General features: G+C 42.3%; 1 protein-coding gene and 1 pseudogene across 12 annotated transcripts in view; one reads left to right on the top strand and one right to left on the bottom strand.

Moving 5' to 3' along the window:
• The window catches only part of Ppp6r3 (protein phosphatase 6 regulatory subunit 3), a 120,251-nt gene that overhangs the window by 98,240 nt on the left and 836 nt on the right, over window positions 1-21,175 (bottom strand). The window lies entirely within an intron of this gene.
• LOC110285954 (something about silencing protein 10-like) lies at window positions 14,054-14,976 on the top strand (annotated as a pseudogene).

Here is a 21,175-nt window from a genome sequence, read left to right as displayed (position 1 = left end):
GCCAAAGAGGGACTGAATGAAGCTACTCCAACATTGTCTTCCTGTACAGTATCAGGCAGAACAAAACTGTGCCCATGCTACAGACAAGTGATAGCCTAGAGTCCAGATATACAAAAGCAAGACTCTACTCCCTGCTATATATCATAAAATCCTTGATGTGGCTCACTGATCCCACTATGCATGCTTCAAAATACTCAAGTCAGAAGAGACCAAAGACAATGAGATAATCCATCTACACAAAGACTTGCTTATCATTTTACCATCAATGTCTAGCATGCTATGAATAAAAACTTACCTATGAATTTTGAATACAAATGTATCAACATCCTACGTGGTGAAACACCCTATGTGGTGACAAAAGTACAATTCCAGTACTTAGGAGGCTGAGACAAGAGAAGTTCAAAGCCAGCCTTGGCTACACAGTAAGAGTTTGTCTAATAAAGGGGGATTGTAAAATTATCCATAATTGGCCGGGCGATGGTGGCGCACACCTTTGATCCCAGCACTTGGGAGGCAGAGGCAGGCGGATTTCTGAGTTCGAGGCCAGCCTGGTCTACAAAGTGAGTTCCAGGACAGCCAAGGCTATACAGAGAAACCCTGTCTCGAAAAACCAAAAACCAAAAAAAAAAAAAAAAAAAAAAATTATCCATAATTGGGAGAAACCTAAAATTTAAAACCTCAACATCTTCAGAAATACCCAACAACAATAAAAATTATACACACATACCAACACTTCTAAGCCATTAACCAAAATTATCACACCAAGAATGTAAAGTACGGGCTGGTGAGATGGCTCAGTGGGTAAGAGCACCCGACTGCTCTTCCGAAGGTCCAGAGTTCAGATCCCAGCAACCACATGGTGGCTCACAACCATCTGTAACAAGATCTGATGCCCTCTTCTGGTGTGTCTGAAGACAGCTACAGTGTACTTACATATAATAAATAAATAAATCTTAAAAAAAAAAAAGAATGTAAAGTACAAGCCTCCCTACCACCTTAAGAAGGCCATATCAGCACCGGGCGTGGTGGCGCACACCTTTAGTCCCAACTCTTGGGAGGCAGAGGCAGGCAGATTTCTGAGTTCGAGGCCAGCCTGGTCTACACAGAGAAATCCTGTCGGAGGGGGGGTTGGTGGGGGAAGGCCATATCAGTAGGTGATACACTGTAAGCAAAGCTTGGCACCTGACTGGATTTCATCACTGTCTGGCTATGCTCATTAGGAATACTCCCATCACTTCAGACACAAGAAGACAGCTCAGTCTAACCTACTATGAAAATACAGCCCAGTCACAGATTAGTAAACTTGCATCCAAGGTCAAGAACAGTGGACCACCTATACCTGTTACAGCCACAGTGAGTGAGGAATCACTACACTGGTCAGACTACACTTCATTAGCCCAACTGAGGTACCTACTTTTAACACTTCCTCAATGTTATCAAAACTTTTTACATGGCATATGAACAATGAAGTGAGTGAAAATGTATTAGAGTAAATTTCTTTCTTTTCTTTTTAAAAACAATCTCACACTTTATAGAACTCTCTATGCACATCAGGCTAGCCTCCAATTTGCTGCCATCCTCCTGGCCCCACCTCCCAAGAGCTGGGATTACAGGCATGAACCAACATGCCCCTTTAAATGAACTAGTATCTTTCATAAATTAATATTCTTCATTACATCAGCAACAGTATAATCAAAGGCACATCCTGAGCTGGTGAGATAGCTCAGCGGTTAAGAGCACCAACTGTTCTTCCAAAGGTCCTGAGTTCAAATCCCAGCAACCACATGGTGGCTCACAACCATCCATAACAAAAATCTGATGCCCTCTTCTTGAGTGTCTGAAGACAGCTACAGTGTACTCACATATAGATCTTTAAAAAAAAATTGAGAAACCATCAGCTACAAGCCAAGTTCAAAGTCAACTAGTGTGAAAAGACACTCAGACTCTAAAAATAAATAAAATATTAAAAAAAAAAAAAAGGGCACATCCCTTCAAGTCCCACAGGTAGGTCTAAGGTGGCACAAAGATTCAGTTCTAGGCAGGGAATCTCTTCTCTTTGTATTTGTCTTATCTACAAAATGGGAGACTTGAGACTAAATCATCACTTCTCAATCTTATAAGTCATTCCTATGATCTAAGAAATAAGGAAATATAAATAGTATCAGAACATAAAGAAAAACAAATCAATGAGTAACAACAGTCTCAAATTTTTAAGAAGTTGTTCAACTTTAAACTGAAAACAACAGAGAATGTAAAGTTGCGCAAAGCCAGATGTGGTAACGCACACCTTTAACCTCAGCACTCAAGAAGCAGAAGCAGGCCAATCTCTCCAAGTTTGAGGCCATTTCCATCTTTAGAGTGAGTGCCAGTGGGTTTCGTAAAAAGAAAAAAAAATTTTCTCTGCTGGAAGACCAGTCTATTTGGTTGTGCCAAGCCTCTTATTTAAAAAGATAAATAAAAAGCCAAACTTCAAAAAGGTCCACAGCACTGTGTTCATGTGGGCAACATGAGAATGTACAGTGCACAAAGGTCTGTGCTGTTCTCACATACACAAGGCCCCATGTTACATTCAGAGTTCTCTGGCATCAGACACTTACTCTGTCAAGGATTCAAACCAAGTAAAATTTGATGTAGCCTTGATGGAAGATATGCCTGGTCTAGGCATAATCAGGTAAAATGGAATGTGGATTCACTCACAAGTCTTGTAAGACATCACACACCCTTTCCCCTGTGGTATAGCCCAGTATGTACATACAACAGGACTGAGTTTCCCAAAGAGAATCTCTGTCAGCCTCTGAAAAAGGAATACACACTGACTGGCGCATGTCCTAAAGGTAGACACACACACACACCCTCCCCCCAGTGACTAGACTAACAGCTCTTTTCAAAGGTTCACTTCTACAGCCTGCTCTGGCTAATACCAGACCGACATTGGTATGTTTTTCAATTTTTAAATGAAAAAAAAAAAAAGATTCTCAAAGATGTTGACAAAGCTTGATTAATAACAAAAACAACCAACCTCTAAATCCTTTCCTGAAGACGTTTGAGCAGTACTTTCCCATGTAAGAAGGCCACCACTAATGACCATGTCATTTTCAACTCTTGCTTTTATTTAAAAAAAAAAAAGCAAAAATCCTAATCTTCCAAAAGTAGAGCTGCTGGAGAATAGACATGCACCTCTGTTAAGTCACACCTACTTTCTTCCCACCACATGAATGTCTGTTTCTTCACATCCATCAACATGCAAGCATGCTTTCTTTTCTCTTGAGCAAAGCTGCACATTGTTCACATTTTTTCAAAGTGTGTTTCTGTGTGCCTGAGTACACTTTGCCTGTAGAGTGCAGAAAAGACTGAGCTCCACTGGAACTAAATTACTGCAGTTCTGACCTGCAATGCAGGTGCAGGCAACTAACCTGGGTCTTCTGTAAAAATAGCACACGTCCTAACCAGTCAGCCATCTCTCTAGCCCAAATTTTTTGAATTTTTGAAAGCCATTTACACTTCACTTTTCTGCCAAGTGTCTGTTTATAGTTTTTGTCCATTTCTATTGGGCTGGGCTGGTTAGTACTTTGTACTAATTATTTTTTACAGCATATGATAGCACTCCCTCTTCAATTAATTACATACTGTACCAGTCGACTTCAAGTTGGGCTCACTCAGTTACCCTTTTCAGTCCTCACTTAACCTGCTCTCAATGCAGTTCACCAGGAGACACCTCTTCCCACCTGCCCCCACCCACCCATACTGGAATGAGAATGTTTTCGTCAGTTGGCCTCTTTGACATGAATTCTCTTTTCTCCCTGGCCACTCTTTCTCTCTATATATTACTATCACAGAAGCTTTTAAAAGTGCAGGCTGGAGTTTCCATCTGTGCCCCAGAGCTGACCCTGTGCCACAGCTCTCCATACCCAAATTCTGGCTGGAGAGAGTTGGTCTCCCAAGAGTGCTGACACACAGGCTTAAAGGAGGGACAAGTCACAGGCAGAGACAGCAAAACCAGCTAACATCACATATAACCAGATGGTGAGAGGCAAGTGCAAGAACATAAGCAACAGAAACCAAGGCTACTTGGCATCATCAGAACCCAGTTCTCCCACCACAGCAAGCCCTGGATAATCCTACACACCAGAAAAGGAAGACTCTGATTTAAAAATCACATCTCATGATGATGATAGAGGACTTTAAGAACATAAATAATAACTCCCTTAAAGAAATACAGGAGTACACAGCTAAACAAGTAGAAGACCTTAAAGAGGAAACACAAAAATCCCTTAAAGAATTACAGGAAAATACAACCAAACAGGTAAAGAATTGAACAAAACCATCCAGGATCTAAAAATGGAAATAGAACCAATAAGGAAATCACAAAGGGAGACAACCTTGGAGAAAGAAAACCTAGGAAAGAGATCAGGAGTCACAGACCCATCACCAACAGAATACAAGAGGTAGAAGAGAGAATCTCAGGTGCAGAAGTTACCATAGAAAACATTGACACTGACACAACAGTCAATGAAAATGCAAAATGCAAAAAGCTCCTAACTCAAAACATCCAGGACACAATGAGACGATCAAACCTAAGGATAATAGATATAGAAGAGGGCTGGAGAGATGGCTCAGCGGTTAAGAGCACTGACTGCTCTTCTGAAGGTCCTGAGTTCAATTCCCAGCAACCACATGGTAGCTCACAACCATCCGTAATGAGATCTGATGCCCTCTTCTGGAGTGTCTGAAGACAACTACAGTGTACTTACATATATAAATAAATCTTTAAAAAAAAAAAAAGGCCGGGCGTGGTGGCACACACCTTTAATCCCTGCACTCGGGAGGCAGAGGCAGGCGGATTTCTAAGTTCGAGGCCAGCCTGGTCTACAAAGTGAGTTCCAGGACAGCCAGGGCTATACAGAGAAACCCTGACCTGAAAAACCAAAAAAAAAAAAAAAAAGATATAGAAGAGAGTGAACATTCCCAACTTAAAGGGCCAGTAAATATCTTCAACAAAATTATAGACGAAAACTTCCCTAACCTAAAGAAAGAGATGCCCATAAACATACTAGAAGCCTATAAACTCCAAATAGATTGGATCAGAAAAGAAATTCCTCCCATCACATAATAGTCAAAACACCAAATGCACAAAACAAAGAATATTAAAAGCACTAAGGGAAGAAGGTCAAGTAACATATAAAGAAAGAATTATAAGGGGGTGGAGAGCTGGCTCTGTGGTTAAGACATAGACTAACAGCCTGGATATGTAAACAGGACCCAGCATTTTGCTGCATACAGGAAATGCACCTCAGTGACAAAGACAGACACTACCTCAATCAATCCTACATCCCATAAAGGGCTAATATCCAGTCAGTATATACAAAGAACTCAAGACACCAGAGAACCAAATAACCCTATCAAAAAAATAGAGAACAGAGCTAAACAGAGAATTCTCAACTGAGGAAACTAGAATGGCTGGGAAGCACCTAGAGAAATGTTCAACATCCTTAGTCATCAGGGAAAGGCGAATCAAAATGACCCTGAGATTCCACCTCATACCACTCAGAATGGACATAGTACTACCTGAGGACCCAGCTATACCACTCCTGGTATATCCAGAAAATGCTCCAACATGTAATAAAGACACATGCTCCACTATGTTTACAGCAGCCTTATTTATAATAGCTAAAAGCTGGAAACAACCCAGATGTCCCTCAACAATGGGATAGAAAAAAATGTGGTACATTTACACAACGGAGTACTACTCAGTTATTAAAAACAATGATTTCACAAAATTCGCAGGCAAATGGATGGATCTAGAAAATATAATCCTGAGTGAGGAAACTCAGCCACAAAAGAACACACATGGTATGTACTCACTGATAAGTGGATATTAGGCAAAGAGCGTGGAATACCCACAATAAAACTCACAGACCACATGAACCTCAAGAGAAAGGAAGACCAAAAAGTGGATACTTCAGTTCTACTTAGAAGGGGAAACAATATAATCAAGGGAAGTAGAGGATGGGAGGAATTTGGGAGGAAGAGAGAAGGGGGAGGGGAAAAAAGAGGGGCAGAATCAGGTAAGGGAGGAGATGGAGGAGATGAAGAGAGGGTCAGGAAATTGAACAGAGGTGTGTAGCGATGGGGGATGGGGAACTGGGGGTAGCAACCAGAAAGTCCCAGATGCCAGAAAACCGAGCCTCCCAGGACCCCATGGGGATGACATTAGCTGAAATACCCCACAAAGGGGAGGGAGGACCTATAGAGACCATATCCAGAGGTTAGGCATGGCCCCACAGTTGATGGATGGAGCCACCCACCCATCTCCAAAATTTTAACCCAGAATTGCTCCTGTCTAAAGGAAATTCAGGGACAAAAAGTGGAACAGAGACTGAAGGAAAGGTCATCCAGAGACTGCCCCACCTGGGGATCCATCCCACATGCAGATACCAAACCCAAACACTATTGCTGATGCCAAGAAGTGCTTGCTGACAGTACCCTGATACAGCTGTCTCCTAAGAGGCTCTGTCAGATCCTGACCAATACAGATGTGGATGCTCACAGCCAACTATTGGACTGAACACAGGGACCCCAATGGAGGAGTTAGGGGAAGGACTGAAGGAACTGAAGGGTCCTTATCTGGCATCAATGGGAGGGGAGGCCCTTGGTCCTGTGAAGGCTTGATACACCAGTATAGAGGAATGCTAGGGAGGTGAGGCAGAAGAGGATAGGTGGGTGGGTGAGCACCCTCATAGAAGCAGGGTAAGGGAGGATGGGATAGGGGGTTTGCAGAGGGGAAACTGGGAAAGGGGATAACATTTGATATGTAAACAAATAAAATATCCAATTTTTTTTTTTAAAAAGTGCAGGTTGTGTACACTCCTTATCAGTCTTCCAGGTTAACCAATCCTGAGGAAAATTTACAAAGCTACCTCTGGAGCACTGGAATTAAAAACCATATGCCGGGCTGGTGAGATGGCTCAGTGGGTAAGAGCACCCGACTGCTCTTCCGAAGGTCCAGAGTTCAAATCCCAGCAACCACACATGGTGGCTCACAACCATCCGTAACCGAGATCTGGTGCCCTCTACTGGAGTGTCTGAGGACAGCTACAGTGTACTTACATATAATAAATAAATAAATCTTTAAAAAAAAAAAAAAAAAACCATATGCCTCAACACCTGGCACAAATCATGCTTTATTTATCAAACAATTCCAAACATTTTCATTTTAGCTTCACAACAATCTTGTTATGTTTTTTCAGTTTTCACACAACACTAATGTACTGCCTGACTAGTTTTGTGTGTCAACTTGGCACAAACTAGAGTCATCAGAGTGGAAGGCACCTCAGTTGAGGAAAGCCTCCTTGAGATCAAGCACTAAGGCATTTTCTTAATTAGTGATCAATGGAGGAAGGCTTAGCCCACTGTGGGTGGGTACCATACTGGGCTGGTGGTCCTGGACTCCATAAGCAGCACCCTCCATAGCCTCTGCATCAGTTCCTGCCTCCAGATCCCCACCCTGCTTTAGTTCTTATCCTGACTTCCTTTGGTGATAAACATCAACAGGAAAGTATAAGCAGAATAGAGCCTTTCCTCTCCCCACCCCAACTTGCTTTTTTGTCATGATGTTTTTCAACGTGATAGGAAACCCTAACTAGACAACTGACTAACCCAGTGTTACAGTTAGGAAGCCACTAGGCCAGCCTTCAGAATGCCACTGCTTTCCTGCACACTGCTGCTTTCTAGCTCATCAGGACCAAAGCTTGCACTCCATATCCAGCTACCATTTTATGCAGGGCCTTCATGTGCAGGCAAGCTCTTACACTGCCTCACTCTTAACACTTGCACTTACTGAATAAATATCATTTACTAATATTTTCTATGAATTCATTCATAGTTGAAAAAGCTCACTGGAAGAAATCAACCAATTCAACCTCAACAGTGTAATAAAAATTTATGACAGAATCTGTTTGGGGGTCTGGCTACAGTGTGTTCTTAGTAAAGAGTGGGGGGAGGATAAAATACAAAAGAGCCACAATAAAACACAAACAAAAACAAGGGGCAGCAAGCTTAAAGCATCTCTGTAAACATTCATTTTATATTTCAGGGTGCTGTATGAATGTTCCACACAGTTCAGAGGACAACTTGCAGGTGCTTGCTCTCTCCTATCTGATGAAAGAACTCAAGTAGTCAGGCATGATACATGGGGTTATCTGCTGAGCCATCTTACTTGCCTCAGGAGGCTGAGGCAGGTGGATCCAGTTTTAAGCTATTTTAAACTACACAAGGAAGCCTGTCTCAATGACAAAAAGTCAAGTTCCATGGACCAACAGAAGTAGCATTCCTAGCCGGGCGGAGGTGGCACACGCCTTTACTCCCAGCACTTGGGAGGCAAAGGCAGGCAGATTTCTGAGTTGGAGGCCAGCCTGATCTACAAAGTGAGTTCCAGGACAGCCAGGGCTACACAGAGAAACCCTGTCTCGAAAAACCAAAAAAAAAAAAAAAGCCCCAAAATGGAATGATAAACTGTCCATACAACAAACACAATGGATGATAAAAGGAAGTACAGGACTGGGAGACAGCGCAAATGGTGAATTGCTTGCTAATAAGTAAGTATCAAAACCCAAGTTCAAATCCCCAGCAAGTGCCTATTGTCCCACAGCTGGAGAGATAGAAACAAAAAATATCCCTGGGGTTGGTGAGCCAGCCAGTCTGGCCCAATCAGTGAATTTCGGGTTCAATGAAAAGGCTGCCTCACAATATAAGGTGGGGAAACAATTGAGAAAGACATCCAAAGCAAACCTCTGGCCTTCACACACATGTATGTGAGTATATATGCAAGAAAAGGAAAGTACTCTGATACATGCTAAAACATGGGAGAAACTTGAAATATGCTAACTGAAAAAAACAGTCACAAAAGATCACTGTTAAACTACTCACATGAAATGTCCAAATCACACAGGAGATGAAGATAATATCCTTAGATTGTATGAATTACACAATTCTGGGGGACATTAAATTCTATTAAATTACACAGTTTAGATAATGTTATAGTTTGCATTGTTCCTGAGATGAGGTTTCATGTAGCCCAGGATGGCCTTGAAGCCAACATGTAGTGAATGATGACTCTGAACACTCCCAATCCTCCTGCCTCAATCCATCAGCATACTAAACTAATGCTTTTGGTTTGCAGCTGTTATTTTTAAGACCGCTGAGGGTCAACAAACTTAAGTATAAAACAGCCTGACAATTCAAAGAGCCATCAAGGACCATTTTAAAACAGTTTGTGGGGCTGGAGAGATGGTTCAGGGGTTAAGAGTACTGAGCATTCTTCCGAAGGTCCTGAGTTCAAATCCCACCAACCACATGGTGACTCACAACCATCCATAATGAGAACTGATACCCTTTTCTGGGGTGTCTGAAGACAGCTACGGTGTACTCACATAAATAAAATTAAAAAAAATAAATCTTTAAAAAAGAAAAAAGAAAACAGTTTGCACTACCTCCTAAAATTGAAGCTGGACATGTCCCAATAGCCAATACTTCAGTTTGTGCCCTGGAGACATGCTTTCACAATCTGTGTCAAAACTGTTGGCAGCAGCTTTCTCTTACTGGAAACAATCCTATTTCCCCCGACATCAGGACAATAAATGCATAGAATCGGAAACACAACACAGACAAAGTGGAATGAACTTCAGCTGTGTGCATGAGTGTAGACACACCTCACCAGCTGCCTTCCTCAGCTCTAATGGCAGTTCTCTCTCCTCTCTCCCTCTGCACCCCCCTCCCTCACACCTCTGTAGCCCATAACCCCTGTTAAAGCACTGTGCTATCAGCTATCAACGCAGCCTCATCCCCTACAGAAGCCCTTCACATTCCAACTTCATCCTTTCTACTCTCTTCACACCCCACCCACCAACTTCTCATTCTCACCTCCCTTTCCCTTTCCCTGGGGAAGAATGGGGACAGTAAAGAAAATACCCACATGTTCCCCTGCCTATCTACTCCCATTCAACTCTACCCTCTGTGACTAAGGAGGAACAAAGAGGGCCAGGCCAGCTCTCCATGTAAACACTCAGTCCAGTGCCAATGCCTGCTCTAGACTGGGGGAATGGGATGGGCCTTCAGAGATTAGGGCCTCTCCTGCTTCTCCTCCACAGTAGCACTTCTTCAAGTACATATTGGTTGTCTGATTGAGAATGAGCCCCCAGGGCTGGAGAGATGGTTCAGAGATTAAGAGCACTGACTGCTCTTCTAAGGGCCCTGAGTTCAATTCCTAGCAACCACAATGGTGGCTCACAACCATCTGTATGGAATCTGAGGTCCTCTTCTGGTGTGTCTGAAGACAGCTACAGTGTACTCATATACAAAAATAAATAAAATCTTTTTAGAAAGAGAGAATGGGCCCCCAAGGCTCATGCTTGGATTCTTGGTCCCCAGTTGGTGGAACTGTTAGGGAAGGAGTAGGAGGTGTAGCTTATAGGAGGTTACTCCCTGGCAGTAAGCTTGTAGGTTTCAAACAATCCAGCCATTCAGTGTGCTTTCTGCATGTGGCTCTAGATCTGAGCCTTCAGCTAATGCTCCACTGCCATGCCTGCCATTGCCATGCCCCACCACAGTGCGGATGGACTCCTATCCCAGAAACTGGAAGCACCAAATAAACTCAGCCTTCTGTAAGTTGCCTTGGCTAAGTTTTATCAGAGCAACGGAAGTTAACTGATACACACACTAAAGCACCTAAGGCACACTAATGTCCTAACTTACCCATTTCAGTAAACCCTTTGACATTCATGTCTTCTTCCCCAGGCAAGTCCCCAAGACAGAGCACTGTCTATTCTCTGTTCATCCAGGTTTCTCACATTTCCTTTGAGAGCTGCTCATCAAAATCATTCATGACTTGCTCAACATGGTCTACAATGCCATCTAAATGTGGAGACTCACAGTGATGTGCAGCCCAGCCCTTCCTCTCCTCTAAACTCTAAATGCTATTTGCTCTCTAAAGTGACCCAAACTGAATAAGCCCAAATCCAACTCCAGATGTCCTTTACAGCCTGCTCCTCCACAGCCTTCCTCTTCCTACAGCAAGCCAAAGGCCCTACCGTCTGTCATCCTCTACTTCTCTTACACCCACATCCTGTCTACCAGCAAATCTCATCTCTTCTCCCTCCAAGAAGGATCTAGACTCCAACCACTTCTCAATACCACTCCTGGTCCCCTTCTGCCCAAGCTGCTGCTCCCCTGGATCACTGCCATAGCCTTCTAAAGCCTCTCATGACAGCTGCACAGCAACAGCTATTCTTAACTCAGCTGCAATGGGACCTTTCTGAAACCAGACTGACTATGTATGTCACACCTCTGGCTCAAAACAGACCTATTTTACCACTCTCCCTAGGGATCTTCCCTCCAACACAATTGTTCTACCCCCTTCATAGCACTCATGCCTGCTGGACTCTAACGATGCCCCACATACCCATGGCCTCATGCCTTGAGCTTTCATCTTCTAGGCAAAGGGTCCTTCTCAGGTAGGTCTAATCTGAACACTGCCTTTCAGGCTGAAAACAGTCAACCCATTTCTCTTCTGCTAGCTCCAATCAGTATCCAGATAGCTACTATACCATTAACTCTCTGTTAACTGTCTTCCCCACACTAAAATCATACATTGTATGAGGATAGGAACATGGGTCTGTTTTGCTCATTATTAAGACAGAAAGTATTCAAACATCTGGAAAACAAAACAGATTGTTTTGTTAAAAGGGGGGAGGGATTTTTGAGAACAATGTTAAGAGAGACATTCATAAAATAAGATTCAAATTTATATAGTTTAATAACATGCAAAAATTAAGTCACATTATATAAGAAGACATTCACAGATGGTGGCACAGAGGTAAAGAAATAGAGTACCTTGAGGAGGTCAGGAGAAAGAAGGTGGTCAGGGAGGACACACAGGACCAAAGGGAATGACAATACTTTCTTAAGCTGGCTAGTGCCAGTGTAACTTTTTTCTTATCTGTGCCCATCATGACAAACACTTTTTGAATTCTTGAATTCATTATACTTAAAATAAAAACTAGATGTGAATGGGTACCACTGACTACAATACACAAGTGAACCTAGCCCACCACTTATCCTCAAAGCAAAGCCATTCAGGCACACAGCCACCTTTTCCTAGTCCACATTTTGACTGTGGCTGCTTTCACACATAATAGCAAAGGAGCAGCAGAGACGAACATAATTTGCCAACTGACCCTTTACAGAAAATGTTTACCTAACTCAATAGAACTAGAAAACCATGATATAAAATCTGTAAAGAAAACGAGTATAGCTAGGAAGTAGAGGTGTACGCTTTTAATCCCAGCACTCAAGAAGAGATAGGTGGATTTCTGGGTTATAGACCACACTGGTCTACAGAGAATTCTAGAACAGCTAGGGCTACAAAAAGAAACCCTGTCCCAAACAAATAATAAGCAAACAAAAAAGAAAAATAAACTTATCCACATCATGTTGAAAGACATACAGCTCAGTCAGGTGGTGGTAATGCACACCAGCACTCAGGAGGCAGAAGCAGATGGATCTCTGAGTTCCAGGTCAGTCTGGTCTACAGAGTGAGTTCCTGGACAGATAGCTACACAGAGAACCCATGTCTCAAAAGGAAAAAAGGAAAGAATGAAAGAAAGAAAGGAAGAAGGAAAGACAGACAGAATGACAGACACGCAGCCCCACAGAACACGGGAGACACCACAGCAAAGATAGCTGTGTTTATATAGTTCTAAGAGCCAATAAGAAAAAGACTGTAAACCGGGCGTGGTGGCACACACCTTTAATCCCAGCACTTGGGAGGCAGAGGCAGGCAGATTTTGAGTTCGAGGCCAGCCTGGTCTACAAAGTGAGTTCCAGGACAGCCAGGGCTATACAGAGAAACCCTGTCTCAAATAAAAACCCAAACAAAAAACAAAGAGACTGTAAATTTTATTTTTTATTTGTATGTCTGTGCCTGTGTGTGGTTTGTGCATACATGTGAAAGCAGTGCCTGCAAAGACCAGAAGGGAGTATCCTATCACCTGTAATGGGAGTTACAAGTGAGCTTACTGCTTGCAGGTGCTAGGAATGAAACTTTGGTCCTCTGGAAGAGCAGTATAAGCTCTTAATCATGAGCAATCCCTCCAGCCCCAAAACAGAGATTGTAAAGATAAATGTTTTAGAAATCATACTGCAAATGCCGGGCGGTGGTGGCGCACACCTTTAATCCCGGCACTTGGGAGGCAGAGACAGGAGGATTTCTGAATTCAAGGCCAGCCTGGTCTACAAAGTGAGTTCCAGGACAGCCAGGGCTACACAGAGAAACCCTGCCTCGAAAAACCAAAAAAAAAAAAAAAAAAAAAAGGAAAGAAAAAGAAATCATACTGTAAAATTTATGCCCTCTATTCAGCCAGAGAAAAGGCGTTATGTTAATATGCAAGTTTATCTACACGTAAGATAAACAAGTAACATAATCACAGTTGGAAGGTATAGGTGCCGAACCTACCTGAAAATGAACATCAATCAGAAAGGCTACTCAGGAGGCCAAGACAAGAGTGTTACAAGTTTTTAGTTTCATAGCAAGATCATGCCTAAATAAAAAGAAATTTAGTTCAGAATATTTTATCTTCAAGAAAACACATTAATTGCTGCTTGGTCTTCTGGCCAAAACCAAGTAAGTGCACCAAGCACTCTAAAAAAATCTCAGCACCAGCTAGTTGTAAAGGTAAGTACTCAAAAGCCTCCACTGGGGCAAATCCAGTTCTGCCAAACTCATGATGTACAGATGCCCCAGTCAGGCATAGTAGAAAAAACCTCTACGTGCTTCTCCAAGTGCTCTCTTAGTCACAGCTCCAACCAGTATCCAGACATCAGTGTCTAACTGGTAAAGGGGAAAGGACTTTCTTAAACCAACCAAAGGCGCTCGCTTTGGCAGCACATATATACTAAAACTGGACCGACATAGTAACCATTCTGGTTACTGTGCAAGGATGTAACCTTGCAAGAAACCCCAGGATGACAAATTCATGAAGCATTACATATTTTTCAGACTATGGCTCCAAATCCTGAGACCATCAGAGAGAGCAAAGGAGAGGGAGAGGAGAAAAAGAAAGAAGCACAGGTAATTAATTGAGCAGCACCTGGTCCAAGTCCTCCAAGAGGATGATTTTGAGTTAGTGCTCCAGGTAGATAAAGCTGAGACCCAGGCCGTAAAGAATTTGACTTAGGTCTCAGTGAAAGAGAAAGTGAAAATGTTGAAAGAACTACCAGAGCTCTTGGAGCTGACAAAATATCTGAAAGTCAAGTTGATATTAGTGAAGAATGAGTTAGAGCCATTGTTACAATTGTGGAGATTGTTCCATCTGGAAAAGGAAGCTGATAACTGATGACTCAGTAAGAATAACTTCTACACGAACAATTGTTCCAACATCAGTCTTTATTTGATCTTGAAAGCCAGGAGAGTGCCTGCACATGGACACCTAGTCACAGAAAGGCTGTGACTAGATGTCAATTATGGAAACTGTCCTTCAAAATCTATCACCTACTTACAGCCAAGGACGTTGCTATAAACAAAGAACTGAATCCAGAAAGCAAAATGAATCAAAACCGAGCGAAAGCCTGTTTCACAGACTGCTGGTTGCTATCTGTCTGATGGTCCTGAGTCTGATTAAGCTACACTAGTACTATAAGGAAAGGGAAGACAGGCAAAAGGTGAAGAAAATAGCGCTGAAGAAGCTCTCAATGATCAAAATGCAAAGAGCCATTACCTACCAGATTGCTAAGAATAGAGGGCTTACACCTAGGAGAAAAGAAAGCGGATAGAAATCCCAGAGTAAATAGGGAAAGGTTCCGAAGAGTCACAATTTGAAGATGAGGGCAGTTTGTGGAGTTCCTAGGGAAGAATGGCATAGTGGTGAACTATCCAGCATCTGTGCTGGGGTTTAAAAGTGCATTAAGTTTAAAATTGCTCCTTAGCCTACTTTTTGGCAATTATTTTAGATCAATGAAAATATTTTAAACTTCGAAGCCAGCCATCTACAAGAATACATTCCAAAACAGCCAGGGTTACACAGAGAAACCCTGTCTCAAAACAAAGTATTTTAAACAACAACAACAAAACCTAACCGAAGTTTGAACAGAAATATTACATTTATTTCTTTGTCATCTAAGGGGGAAAGACAACAAAGGCATGTGATTGGAGATAAGAGGAAAACTTGCTAGAGCTGGTTTTCTCCTTCCACTATGTAGGTTCTGAAGAGCAAACTCAGGGTGAGGCTTATCAGCAAGTGCTTTTACCCACTGAGCCAACTCACCAGACCCCTCTCATCAGTATATATCCCCACACTTCCAGCACCATCCATTACAAGGATGATGTTCAAGATGGTCAGCAAAAACCTACAGGAATTTGGCAAGTTGAGGCAGGAGCCTTTAACTTTTTCTCAACTTAAGGCCAACCTGAGCCACAGCCCAAGAACCTTCATCAAAATGGGATCTGGGGAGAGGGCAATATCAGAGAAAGTGGGGGTAGGGACAACACACAGAATCTAGGAGAAGACTTAATAGGTCTAGAAACAGGGAGTTAAGCATTTTCAACCAACAAGTATCCATCTTGTTATCACACAGCTGCTTTACCAGCCTGGGAGAACCAGCAGTCCTTTTTAAACCACCGAAATCAAGGAGATTCATCAAAGTAACCATTCTAAGAAACAAAGAACCATTTTTATTTTTTCTTAGTAGCACTGGGAACTCAAACCTAGGGTCAAGAGCAAGCTAGGCAAAAGTGCTTTTAAAATATTTGCTTGAGCCTGGCGGGCATGGTGGCACCACCTTTAATCCCAGCACTTGGGAGGCAGAGGCAGGCGGATTTCTGAGTTCGAGGCCAGCCTGGTCTACAAAGTGAGTTCCAGGAAAGCCAGGGCTATACAGAGAAACCCTGTCTCGAAAAACCAAAAAAAAAAAAAAAAAAGATTAAGATTAGAAGTAGATGGAGGTGGGCATGACAGGATGAAAAGACCCTGCCTCTACACGGGGAGAGGGGACAGTACTACATGGTGGAAACAGAATAGTGGTTAAGTATCATGGGTGGGCTGACTGCAGTCCTCAGTACAACCACAAGCTGAGGTCTTAGAATGTGTGCAGATGGTACCATTTAGTGCTAAATGTAGAGTTTTCTTAATATTCCTCAATTTAACCACTTGCATCATACCAACTTTAAGTACAGGCAAGGACCTCTGTTTTCCCTCTACTCCTGCACACATCTCTCCAGGAAGAAAGACAGACATTTCTCCACCTGCATCAGAGTCAGGACACAGACAACTCCTTTCCCACAGCATGGGCACTAAAAGCTGACCATACCATACACTCTCTCCACTCCACCCTCAAAAGTCAAAACTGGGTAAGGCAATGCAGGGCTAACTCTCTAGGGAAAGGCTTTCATGTTTTGTTTTTGTTTTTAAAAAAGCAAAGGTGGAAGGTTATCTAAAAACAAAACTGACAGTAGATCATCAAGATGATGGCTAGGAATTTTTAAATACTACTACTGCTGATAATAATAAAACTCAAGAGTAGTATGTCATTTGGCACTGGGGCAAATTCTCACTTGCTGCTAAGTTTCAAGCTCAAAATGACAATGTATTTTCATGAGGTAATGGGGAAAAGTCACAAAGTTACACTTGCAAAATGTATTAGTATAAAGCTAAATGTTAAGACATCTCACAGGTGATATCCTGATATCCTGTCTTCCTGCCACTAACCTCCAAGGCAGGGTCCAGGTACGGCAGACCAAGCTCCCAGCCCACCCAAAGGCAGGGTCCAGGTACGGCAGACCAAGCTCCCAGACCACCCAAAGATCCTGGAACTCAGTCCTCAAAGCTGCACTCCACAACAGTCTGAAAAGCTGTGACGAGTCAGTTTTTGTTTTGGTTTTTTGGTATTTTTTTGGTTGAGACAGGGTTTCTCTGTGTAGCCCTGGCTGTCCTGGAACTCACTCTGTAGACCAGGCTGGCCTCGAACTCAGAAATCCACCTGCCTCTGCCTCGCAAGTGCTGGGATTAAAGGCGTGCGCCACCACGCCCGTCGACACATCAGTGTTGTCTAGGAAGATTTATCAAAGTACAAGATGAATCTGTGGTTAAGGATGCTTACAAGCCTGATGACCTGAGTTTGATCTCTAGGACCCACATGATAGAAGAAAAGGACAGACTTGCAAAAGCTGTCCTCTAACATCCATGTGTGTGCACTGCAGTACATGTGCACTGCACACATCTGCACATGAGAGCTCACATATACATAATAAATTAAAATTTTTGAAAAATTATAGTCTCAACTCCACCACAAATTTCCAGAGATGAAGTTCAACATCCATGGTCTTAAAGTATCTCAAATGATTCTCATGCATGTTAATCTAGCATGATGACAGCACCACTGAAATTTAGGGCTGGATGGTGGCAAGGGATGGAGAGGGTAAGCAGGTGGGTTTACAATATTCTGTGCATTGCAGGTTTAACAGTAGCCTTGACCTCTACCCTCTACAGCACACCAGAGGTACAATAAGCCAAAAAAATGCTTCCTGAGGGGAAAAATAGTTGGAATACCCTCACCTAGTATAAAGTACTTGCCTAGCACAAGTAAGACTATAGGTTCAATTCCCAGTACCACAGCAACAAGAAAAAAATCATTTTACTGATTTTTTTTGAAGGAGGGAGAGCTGTTTCATTGTTTCTTTGAGACAGGGTCTCATTACATGGCCCAAGATCACCTTGAACTCCAGCTCTTCCTGCCTCTGCCTCCCAAGTGCTGAGACAGGTGTGTTCTACTATACCTAGCTTCTTTTTTTCCATATTTATTTATTTATTATATATAAGTACATTGTAGCTGTCTTCAGACACTCCAGAAGAGGGAGTCAGATCTCATTACAGATGGTTGTGAGCCACCATGTGGTTGCTGGGTCTTGAACTCAAAATCTTAAGAAGAGCAGTCGGCGCTGAGCCATCTCACCAGCCCCCTAGCTTCATTTCTTTGGGTACTACGGATAGATGTCAGAGCCTCATGCATTTTGATCAAGTGCCTTTCCCAATCCAGGGTAATCTTTGTGGCAAAGAAATGCTTCAAAGGGCTAGAGAGATGGCTCAGTGGTTAAGGACACTGACTGCTTTTTGAGAGTTCTTGAGTTCAATTCCCAGCAACCACACAGTAGCTCACAACCACTTGTAACAGGATCCAATGCCCTCTTCTAGAATGTCTGAAGACAGTTACAGTGTACTCATATACATAAAATAAATTCTTTAAAAGAAAGAGGGCTGGAGAGATGGCTCAGCGGTTAAGAGCACTGACTGCTCTTCCAAAGGCCCTGAGTTCAAATCCCAGCAACCACATGGTGGCTCACAACCATCTGTAATGAGAACTGACGGCCTCTCTGGTGTGTCTGAAGACAGCTACAGTGTACTTAGACATAATAAATAAATAAATCTTTAAAAGAAAGAAAGAAAGAACAAACAAACGAACGAGCTGGAGAGATGTTTCGGCAGTTAAAAGCACTGGCTGATTGCTCTTCCCAAGGTCCTGAGTTTAATTCCCAGCTACCACATAGTGGCTCACAACCATCTGTAATGGGATCTGATGCCCTCTTCTGGCGTGTCTCAAGACAACTACAGTGTAATCATATAAATGAAATAAATTTAAAAACAAAAACAAAAAGAAATGCTTAATTTACCCTTATCTATACACATTATATTCAAGTATTCTGTTCCACATAAACATGTACGTATCATGGGTTCATGAAACAGAAAAGTGAATTGATATCTTGAGATAGAACATATAACTGCAAGTCAAGAGGTCTGATCAATATTTTTGGTACATTCTGTCAGGAGTGGTGGCACACGCCTTTAATCCCGGCACTTGGGAGGCAGAGGCAGGCGGATTTCTGAGTTCAAGGTCAGCCTGGTCTACAGAGTGAGTTCCAGGACAGCCAGGGCTACACAGAGAAACCCTGTGTGTGTGTGTGGGGGGGGGGGGGGGGGCGGATTTGCTACATTCTAAGGAAAAGCAGCTCCTCAGCCTCCACTGCAGCTGAGCTCTTGACACCCAGAGGCCAGGCCAGACTCCTGCCCTCTTTATAAAGTAAACTTGGTGCTGAGTTTTAGTTGAACAGATATCTGAAAGGACTTCTTTATCATTTACTCTTCTGAAATGTAGTAAAATGAAAAAAAATATAGATCAACATACACTGGTAACATCTAAGATTTCAACTATCTCAACTACTAAGTTAATCATAAAAAAATCCAAGTTGATTATCAACCCTAACAAATCCTGTTTTAAGGAAGAAATGCTTACTTGTAATAACCCACTTTTCTAGAGGAAACTGCTAAAAGGCATCTTAAAGTAGCTAAGGAAACCCCACTTAAAGTCCTAACTTCAGTGCTATCCATTTTTTGCCCAACTATAGACTACTCCTTAAGTACTTAATGCAAACTAGCAAGCCTTGGTTTTGTAGCTGATTGGTTTTTGTGCAGTTGGGCAGGGGTGCTTTACTTTATACAAAAGCTAAAGTCTGCTAAAGCAATCAGTCTACTCAAGTCTACTTGAGATGTATTCCATTAAAATATGCTTCCTCAGTGCATAAAGCAATCTAATCAATTATCACCAAGAGTTGTCCTCTTTTCAAGTACCATGGAGAAAGCACACAGCAGACATTTAAAAAGCTGAATTTAAGGATAACTGGATGAGTGAAAGACACTAGGGTCCCTGGCCAGACACAGTGAAGTGAGGAATAGGTCCCAAAGCACCCACGAACAGCAGCTACCCCCTAAGCTACAAGCTGAGCACATCTTTTCCGAAATGGTTTAGGACTACAACGTCAGATTCAGATTCTGAAGTACTGGCAGCCTTTACCAGTTTAGGATCCCTAATAGAAACTGCTTCACAATCTAAAAGTTTGATACTCAAAAGCTATCAGGTTTCAGAGCATTTAGAAATCAGGCATATTTACCCTGCACCTTTGCTGAGGCTCTCAAGACTGCAGCTTTTCAATTGCAATAACCACCAGGAAAATCTAAGAAATCCTCGTGTTACGATGTGGGGCAACTACACAGAAGCAGTAGCTAGAAGCAGCAGAGCAGGGGGTGCTGTTCTAAGTTCCTGACGCGGTTTTCTATGCATAAGTACTGGTTTAGACAAAACACTTTCAAGTGATTTAATACATTTTCAACATCTCATGAAAAAATTAAAATAACTTCCAGTAATTTTTAGCCCAGCTGATCCTTAAACACATGGCTTTCCTAATTGTACCTAAACACTTAAAAGTTAATTTTAAACTAGGTGTGGTGGTACACACCTCTATTCATAATGCTTGTCTGGTAGAGGCAGCAAGATCAAGAATTTGAGGCAGCCTTAGCTGAAAAGGAAAGTCAAGAACATTCTAAACTACTATCATCTCAAAAAATAACTAAATAATGAGTCAGGTGCAGTGGTGCATGACTTTATTAATCCCATTATTAAAGGCAGAAGCAGTAAAGATCTTCCCACCACATAGTGAGACCCTGCCTCAAAAACAAATAAAATCATCAAGATCAAGTTGAATTTGAGAGGTATGGTCACCACTGAGCTGATTCTATGCACAAAGCACGATTCTAGCTGCTTTGTGCTAACATATTTACATATATACTCAGTTACAGATCTAATATGTACATATTAGATAAAATTGGGACCTATGAAAAAAACTTATGAAACAAACTTATTTTCCTCGGTTACAGGGGCAGCAAAGAGGACTAATTCGCCCAAGGTCAAAGGACTAGAAAGTGGCAAAGGAAGATGTAATTTTCAGGTGGCCCATAAGAAAGTTCAAACACTACTGGCAACAGGGATCTTGCACCTTGCAATTTCAAGGAACATTTTAGTGGAAGGAGATCTTAAGTTCCTTTCTTACCGGCTGTGTCATCTGCAACATGACCTTGAGGACAAAAACCAAAGTAAACTTCACTTAAGAAAATGAAACAGTATCCATATTAACAAGTGCTCTGATGCAAGGAAACCTCTTCTAAGTGTTCCCCTCCCCCAAGCCAAAGCAAAACATAAACAAAGCTCTGACCCATCCTAAAGAGACCACAGCAGGTAGGGGGCAAATGACAGTAGGACATGCGGTGGAGACCACGCATTCTGTCCCACCTACAACTTCAAG

Source organism: Mus caroli, unplaced genomic scaffold (assembly GCF_978045245.1).
Source record: "Mus caroli unplaced genomic scaffold, Mus_caroli_1 scaffold_20, whole genome shotgun sequence".
Taxonomy (NCBI): Eukaryota; Metazoa; Chordata; class Mammalia; order Rodentia; family Muridae; genus Mus; species Mus caroli.
This window is presented reverse-complemented; position numbering and strand designations above follow the sequence as displayed.